General features: G+C 40.7%; 1 long non-coding RNA gene across 1 annotated transcript in view; it reads right to left on the reverse strand.

Moving 5' to 3' along the window:
• LOC135057980 (uncharacterized) overlaps window positions 1–6,364 on the reverse strand; it is an 85,496-nt gene extending 79,132 nt beyond the window's left edge. The window contains exon 1 of the long non-coding RNA XR_010244505.1: window positions 6,283–6,364. This is a non-coding gene — a long non-coding RNA (uncharacterized LOC135057980). The remainder of the gene's footprint in view (window positions 1–6,282) is intronic.
• Between the last annotated feature and the right edge of the window lie 1,466 nt (window positions 6,365–7,830).

A 7,830-nucleotide genomic window follows, 5' to 3' on the forward strand; every position in this document is an offset into this window, starting at 1 on the left:
CACATATATGACAATGAACCTTTTTTGATGCTCTCTACAGGCCATGTAAGGTTTCTGGGTGCACAAGGCAGTATTTCACTCATCGCCCCTGCCAAATAGCTATGCCCCAAATTTATTGTATGTCACATAATGTGAACTCTTCCATATAATGCCCCCAATATATATTTATGATGCACATCTTTGCTCCAGTATATGTCAGCACCCATACCCCCCCCACACACACACACACACATGCACGCACTAACCCTGCCAGTACTCGTTAAAATGTTACACTCACTCACCCTGTCTGCACTCAATAAATACACACACACACTCACTCACTTAACCCCCCCATGTACACTCACCATCAGCACTGAATAAATCCAAACCCCCACACACACTCACCCTGTCAGCACTTAATAAATCCTGACACGCAAACGCACACTCACCCTGCCAACACCAATTAGATCACCCAACACACACTTCCCGTTCCAGCACTCAATGGAGGGTATTCAATTATCTGAAAAGTCAGTTGGGTGACTGTTTTTTCCTATCTAATAGACAGGAAAAAAAACAGACACCCAACCGACTTTTCAAACATTTGAATTCCCCCCAAAAAATTTACCACACACACTCACCCTGTCAGCACTCAATAAATTTATCACACACACCCTGCCAGCACTCAATAACTCCCACACACACTCCTCTGCCAGCACTCCTTAACCCCACCCCACACACACACTCACCTTGCCAGCAGTCAGTAAACCACCCTTCACCACACATACGCTCACCATTCCAGCACACAATAAAGGTACCCTTATACAAACACACTCTGCCAGCACTCATTACCCCCCACCACACACACCATGCCAGCATATAATAAATCCACCCCACACTCACAAACACACGCACTCATACTGCTAACACTCATTACCCCTCCCCACACACACTTACATGCTAGCTCTATCAGCACCAATTAACACACACAAGCCCCCCCACCCCCTACACAGCAACTTACCCACCCAGTAATGCTTCCATCTCATTAAAGAGTTATAACAGACATAACTTACTGGCTCAGCAGCAGCTTAGGGGGCTGAGCTTATGCGGGTGACAGGCTGGCAGCACCTGGAGGGAAGGAGGGGACTGCAGGAGAGAGAAGGGTCAGCCACCACTGCTGCTGACTCAAGTCTACCAAACTGAGTGGTGAGATTGCAGTGTCAGGGGCTGGGAATGATCCTAAGGCTTGCCACTATTGAAAGAGTCATCCTTCTCCTGTTTTTTTGTTGTTGGTGGACTCAGCGGTGCCCTCCAGTGGCCGGTGCCCATAGGCAGATGACTAAAGCTGCCTAATGGTAGCATCGGTTCTGGCTCTGTAATGGGGATGTATCAAGATTTCAAGAGAGATAAAATGCAGAAGTTGCCCAATCACTTTATGCAGTAGCTATCATCATCTAACACAGTCTATAAAATGACAGATGCTGACTGATTGCTATTGGCAGCTTCTTCAATTCAAACTAGAAAGATTCTGAAATAGTTCCAGGAACATGGTTCTGAGACTATTTTGCTCTGGGACCCCTTCAAACACAGGATGGCACCCTGCATCGTGCAGTGCGTACACACTTGCATGGTGCAGGGAATGGTGGCGATGTAGGATGCCATGCTGCATGGCATTGTATACGAGAACTTCAGTCGGCATACACATGTAACGAAATGCCCAAGTTCTCGATCAGATTTGCCTGGAAGTACAAAACGGTCCGATATCGTTTAAGTGTGTATCTACCCTTAGAAGCTATCTACAGTAGCCCTGGAAAGGAAGTAATAAAATTACAGGGATACATGTATGATGGTTTGAGAGGCCTCCAGAAAGTGGGATAGCCAGGCAAAACTGAGGCAGCAGTTTTGTGATGGAGGTTGGCCGCAGGTAGTGCAAAAATGCTTAGGGATTACGGCTTCTTCAGGAATATTTTGTTTAGGGAAGCTCTCGGGAGTAAGATGATTATCTGGTATTTGGCAACTGGGTGTCAAGTCATAGTGAGGGTTTTTTAAATTAATAGGCTTTGTCTCACCTGGCTTCTGAGTAAAACAGGCTGACCACAGCGGTTGTGCCCCCTAGTTGTGTAGTGCGTGTTTGGGCCTTCTCCATTTGCTTGTCAGGCCACATCTCCATTGCTGAAAGCTCAGAGAAGGGCAATTAAAAAAATATATAAATATCAAATAGTGTTGTCTCCCATGAATGAAATAGACTCTGTGAATGTCAATAATATAAAAATTAGTTTATATATGAATAGATAGATTCACAAACAACATCACACATAGAAAATAGTAAATAAGCTTTAAGTTTGCAAACTTTTAGGTACATCAGTATCTCACTGTGCTGGTTCCTGTGTTGTAGCAATCTAGCGTCCTTTGCAAAATGCACTTGTGGTGATATCCTATTGGAAAAAGGTATGCTGTGCCGTTTTTAAAAGCTGAATGCTGGCTGCACTCTCTGTGTGTTTGCACTTTCCGTGATTTATCCGGGTAGAGTGCAGAGCTGGATATAACAGGTAACGTCATCCACCGCCATATAGCCAGTGGACGCTGCTCCACACTGAGAGGCAGGAGATCCGTCAGGGAAAGTCCACGTGTAAGCAGCGTTGATAAAGCTGGAGAGCAGGAACCAGCACAGTGGTAAATATCTATGCATTTCTGTGACTGCATGCCGCTTTTAACCCACTAACCACCAAATGCATGTACTTTTGAGAGCTTAACAAATAGCGGAGTTCATTGTACTAACCTCACTGGGACGCCAGTGAGAGAGTAATCAATTGTCTTGGGAGAGACTTATATTAAAATCTATCAATTTATACTAATAAGCCCTGGATAACACATGTGCTGCAGCACTATACCCAATAGCAGTTGCCTATATGAGATACTAACGTACTTAAAGTTTTCAAACTTAAAGCTTGTTTGCTATTTTATATGTGTGATATTGTTGTTTGTGAATCTATCTATTCATATATAAACTAATTTTTATGTTATTGAGCTTCACCGAATCTATTTCATTCATGGGAGAAAACACAATTTGATATTTATATATTTTTTAATTGTCCTTCTCTGAGCACAGTGACTTTTTTCTATATATCTATTGTTCCTATAAAGCTTAGCAAACTGTGTTAATTTTGCAGCTAGAGAAGTATTTATTATTAAATTCAATTAAAGCGCCAGGTAGTAAACAGCCAGTGACCACGGTCCCAGTCTGTTTACACATGTTTTCCATCTGCTTCTAGGTGCTATCAGATGATCGGGGGAGGTCTCCAGTGGCCAGGCAGGTGAGCCAGAGGCTATAGTATTCATTTCAATTCATATCAGGTGCCCAGGTAAAGGGCTGTCTGGACTCCAATCAAGCCAACAGTCAGGTGAATCGAGCAGGACTACTATTTTGGAAGAAACTGGGCTCTCACTACTCCATGGGTTTTCCAGAGAAGGGATATGCAAATATCGGCATGGTTAGGTGATGTCTGGAACATATAAGAATAAAGTTGACAGCTCTATATTGCCCAGGTCTTGGCTATGTGTGAATAGTCTCGACCAAGGTCGGATATCCCAAGTCAGCAAGCCTGCCCGGTACCAGGGTAATTCCAGGGACCAACCAAGTTGCCTATAGTGTGAACGATTGTGAGCCAAGATTTATAGACCCAGGTTGCACTGAAAATACTTGATTGACTATTTGTGGCGCTTGCAGATAACCTCACTGAATGCCAAGGCAGACACGGGTCAATGTGAATGAGTTCAACCTGGGAATTTCCCAGGTCTAAGGTGTAGTGTGAAAGGGGGTCCTTTGATGAGACATGCATTGTAGGCATGTTCAAAAACCCGGGTCGGAGACGTATCAGAGCTCTGGCTCATGTCTAAATGGGTTATAACTCTAAAATAAACCAGGAATCTACCAAGACAAAATTTGCAGATGCCAACATTAACATTATATATATTATATTATTATATATATATTATATATATATATTATATTATATATATATATTATATATTATTATATATTAACATTATAGCCTTTAGTGGCTATAAGATTTGTGGCAAAGCTGCACAGTCACGGCCTGATTCAGAGATGCATGCAGAAGCACACACAGCAGCGCCGATTGGCATTTGCCTGTCTGCAAATGCTGATACAAAGCCCTACCCTTGTTTTCAGCCATGTGCCCGAATGTGCAAGGACTGAGACACCCAATTTCAGCCTCCGTGCATGCAGTAATACTGATTGGTTTGTCCTTAGACGCCACCATCGGTCGCACCGTAGAATCTTGCACTAGTCCTATGGCATTGACACGCCACAACACTCACATTGCACGCCCACTGAACGGACCATTTTGGTGTACATTTCTAGGCACCTCCCAGTTACCATCACTCTTCCAAAATATTCCTGCTACTGGGCGTCTTAATTGTAACAACGCCTTTGTGTCCACTCTGTGTGACACATGCACCGTAAGAGTTATTTTAGAAATTTTGGCGCATACACAATTGCAAAACATTGCCCTCATATGTGACCATGGGCATTGCATGTGGTCTGCGTGTAGCTCTGAATCAGGCCCTCAAAGTCCACACCAGAAATGGAGGTGACAGTCCTGTTAAAGTGATCCAGCAAAATAAGGTTATGTTACCAGTCCTGATGGAAGAGCAGGGTCCACTGGTTTGGATCCTGCTATCAAGCTGGGAATGTTGATTATTCAGTGTTAAGATAATAGGACAATGGCACAGATGTTTTCTTACTCTTCTTTGCTCTCAGAGTGACACATAGGGGTCTATTTACTAAGCCTTGGATGGAGATAAAGTACCAGCCAACTAGCTCCTAACTGCCATTTTTCAAACCCAGCCTGTGACATGGTAGTTAGGAGCTGATTGGCTGGTACTTTATCTCCATGCACTTTATCTCCATCTAAGGCTTAGTAAATAGACCCCATATTCACTAAAGTGGCGCCAGATCTCACACTAAGGTTTTGCGGGTGAACAGTACAGTATTTTCACACTGCCATCACTACTGTACTTTACTTAACACAGCACTTTCAATTTTCACAATATTCACACAAATATTTGCATAAAAGTAGCATAAAATTAGCAAAAAAATAACATAATATTAGGGGACAAGAAGTGAACCGTAGCAATATTATAGCAATAATAACTAACATTAGTGAACTGTAGCAAAAAGTATGTAGAATAATCAATATAGCTGTCTATACAGAAGACTGACAATGCGGCTAAACATGGACAAATAAGGTCATACCTAATATATAGTGGCCTAAGACATACATGACAAACAAGAATGTCCAGTATGACAATATGATTTTCCACTTTAGGGTTCATTGTCAGTCTATTACGTTTTCATTAATATGATGATGCTTTTGCCCTATGTGTTATGCTACTTTTACGCAATATCTGTGGGAATTGTCTTCACTGAAAGTGCTATTTTCTTGCATATTTCATGTAGACAGACAGGTATGTTTTAAAAGAGCTTTCACAAAACATACATATGACATAGTGCACCGCTGTATCCAATACTGCAGCACAAGACAGGGGTCTTTTGCACCATTTTAGCATAGCTTATTAAGGACACATTTGAAATACTGGATAAACGCCACTGGTGCATTTCATTTTAGTCGTCTTACAATATCCTCAAAAGCATTGTCTGGCTCTTACTTAGTTAAATCGTAGACAAGGGAAAATAAGAGAAAATGTGCTCCTATTCAAATCCTTAGTCAAATCCGAGTTTGCTAAGTCCAGAGCTAAGCAGGAAGACAATGCAACAACATGTTTTTTTTAAACCATAGCAATGTGTTATGTATAATTATTCAGTCTGGAAGTACAGCATATTTCCTTAATTCCATTTTTGCTCTACCATATTTTTTTACATGTGCAGGTGCTACATGTGAAGACAACGTTTCAATAACTCACAGTGGCTATCACATTCACCCTCGGAAATACAGACACTGGATGACATAAAAGTTTGCTCTTGAAAACTATAATATAATCAGCAGTCACCTGCAGAAGTAACTGCAAACTATCCCTCCATAGATTTGTTTAAGATGCATGCTGATCTTCTCATGACATGAATGGCATAAATGGAAATACTTTCCGATTGTTTATTCTTCATAGGGTGTTGGCTGCTCTTATCTGCATAACTAACCGATAGAGTAGTAGAGTAGTTCTATCACATAACCATTTGGCACAGTGCATCCACTACAGTGAGTTCCCAGTTTACAAAATAACTTGGATGGGAAGCCACAGCTTAAGGGACCTATCAAAAGTGTTTACCGTAGGATTCAGGTGCCTTTATTGTATCGTTCTGATTTCTGTCAAGCCGCCTTCCGTCGCACATAGCTTGCATTCTTCAGGAAGAAAATAGAGATCATGAGCTTAGGGAGCCTGATTGTGAATATTTATACTCCCTACCCTCCCTTTATCCGGCATTAGAACAAAAGCCCAAGCACAAGCTGAAAGACAGAATTATGTGCTTGATACAGTGTGCCAAGGTATTATCAAATAACTGTCTAATGAAGCCAGTGGATTTCTCCTGGCTTTGCATGGCTTGTGCTGCATGTAGGTCCAGAGTATTTGAGATACAGGTGAAACTCAGAAAATTAGAATATTGTGCAAAAGTTCATTTATTTCAGTAATTCAACTTAAAAGGTGAAACTAATTTATTATACAGGCTCATTACATGCAAAGTGAGATATTTCAAGCCTTTATTTGTTATAATTTTGATGATTGTGGCTTACAGCTTAAGAAAACCCAAAATCCAAAAACTCAGGAAATTAGAATATTACATAAAATCAATAAAAGAAAGATATTAAATACAGAAATCTCTGCTCTCTGAAAAGTATAATCATGCATATGTACTCAGTACTTGGTATGGGACACTTTTGCATGAATTACTGCCTCAATGCGGCGTGGCATGGATTCTATCAGCCTGTGGCACTGCTGAAGTGTTATGGAAGACCAGGATGCTTCAATAGCTGCCTTCAGCTCTTCTGCATTGTTCAGTCTCATGTCTCTCATCTTTCTCTTGGCAATGCCCCATAGATTCTCTATGGGGTCCAGGTCAGGCGAGTTTGCTGGTCAATCAAGCACAGTAATCCCACAGTCACTGAACCAGGATTTGGTACTTTTGGCAGTGTGGGCAGATGCCAAGTCCTGCTGGAAAATGAAGTCAGAATCTGTATATAAAATCGCTTTTTAATTGATTTTATGTAATATTCTAATTTTCTGAGACTTTAGATTTGGTGTTTTCTTAAGATATAAGCCACAATCATCAAAATTATAACAAATAAATGTTTGAAATATCTCACTTTGCATGTAATGAGTCTATATAATATATTAGTTTCACCTTTTAAGTTGAATTACTGAAATAAATGAACCTTTGCAAAATATTCTAATTTTCTGAGTTTCACCTGTATGTATAACTGATTCATCTAATGATTAATACTAATCAACCTGTGTCTTGATGGGCATATGACTTCGATTTCTAATGAAAGCCAGATAAAAAGAAAAATATACAACATGACATTTTTAGTATTTTGGTCTACAGAACATGTATTTTTATAATTGAATAGTTGCCTGAAGAATGGAATATATCACCATTAAAGTTGTCAGTCTACAGTAGGTCAGTCAGAATAGCCAAAAGTATCTCTTGTTTTAAAATAATCTTTCCTGTATTTATTGTGCATAGTCAAAGTCACACTCTTCAGTTACCTGTGGACACCTGTGGGTTCTATTTACTAAGCCTTACATGGAGATAAAGTAGACAGAGATAAATTACCAGCCAATCAGCTCCTAACTGCCATGTCAAAGGCTGGGTTTGAA

This window comes from Pseudophryne corroboree, chromosome 3 (genome assembly GCF_028390025.1).
Source record: "Pseudophryne corroboree isolate aPseCor3 chromosome 3, aPseCor3.hap2, whole genome shotgun sequence".
Taxonomy (NCBI): Eukaryota; Metazoa; Chordata; class Amphibia; order Anura; family Myobatrachidae; genus Pseudophryne; species Pseudophryne corroboree.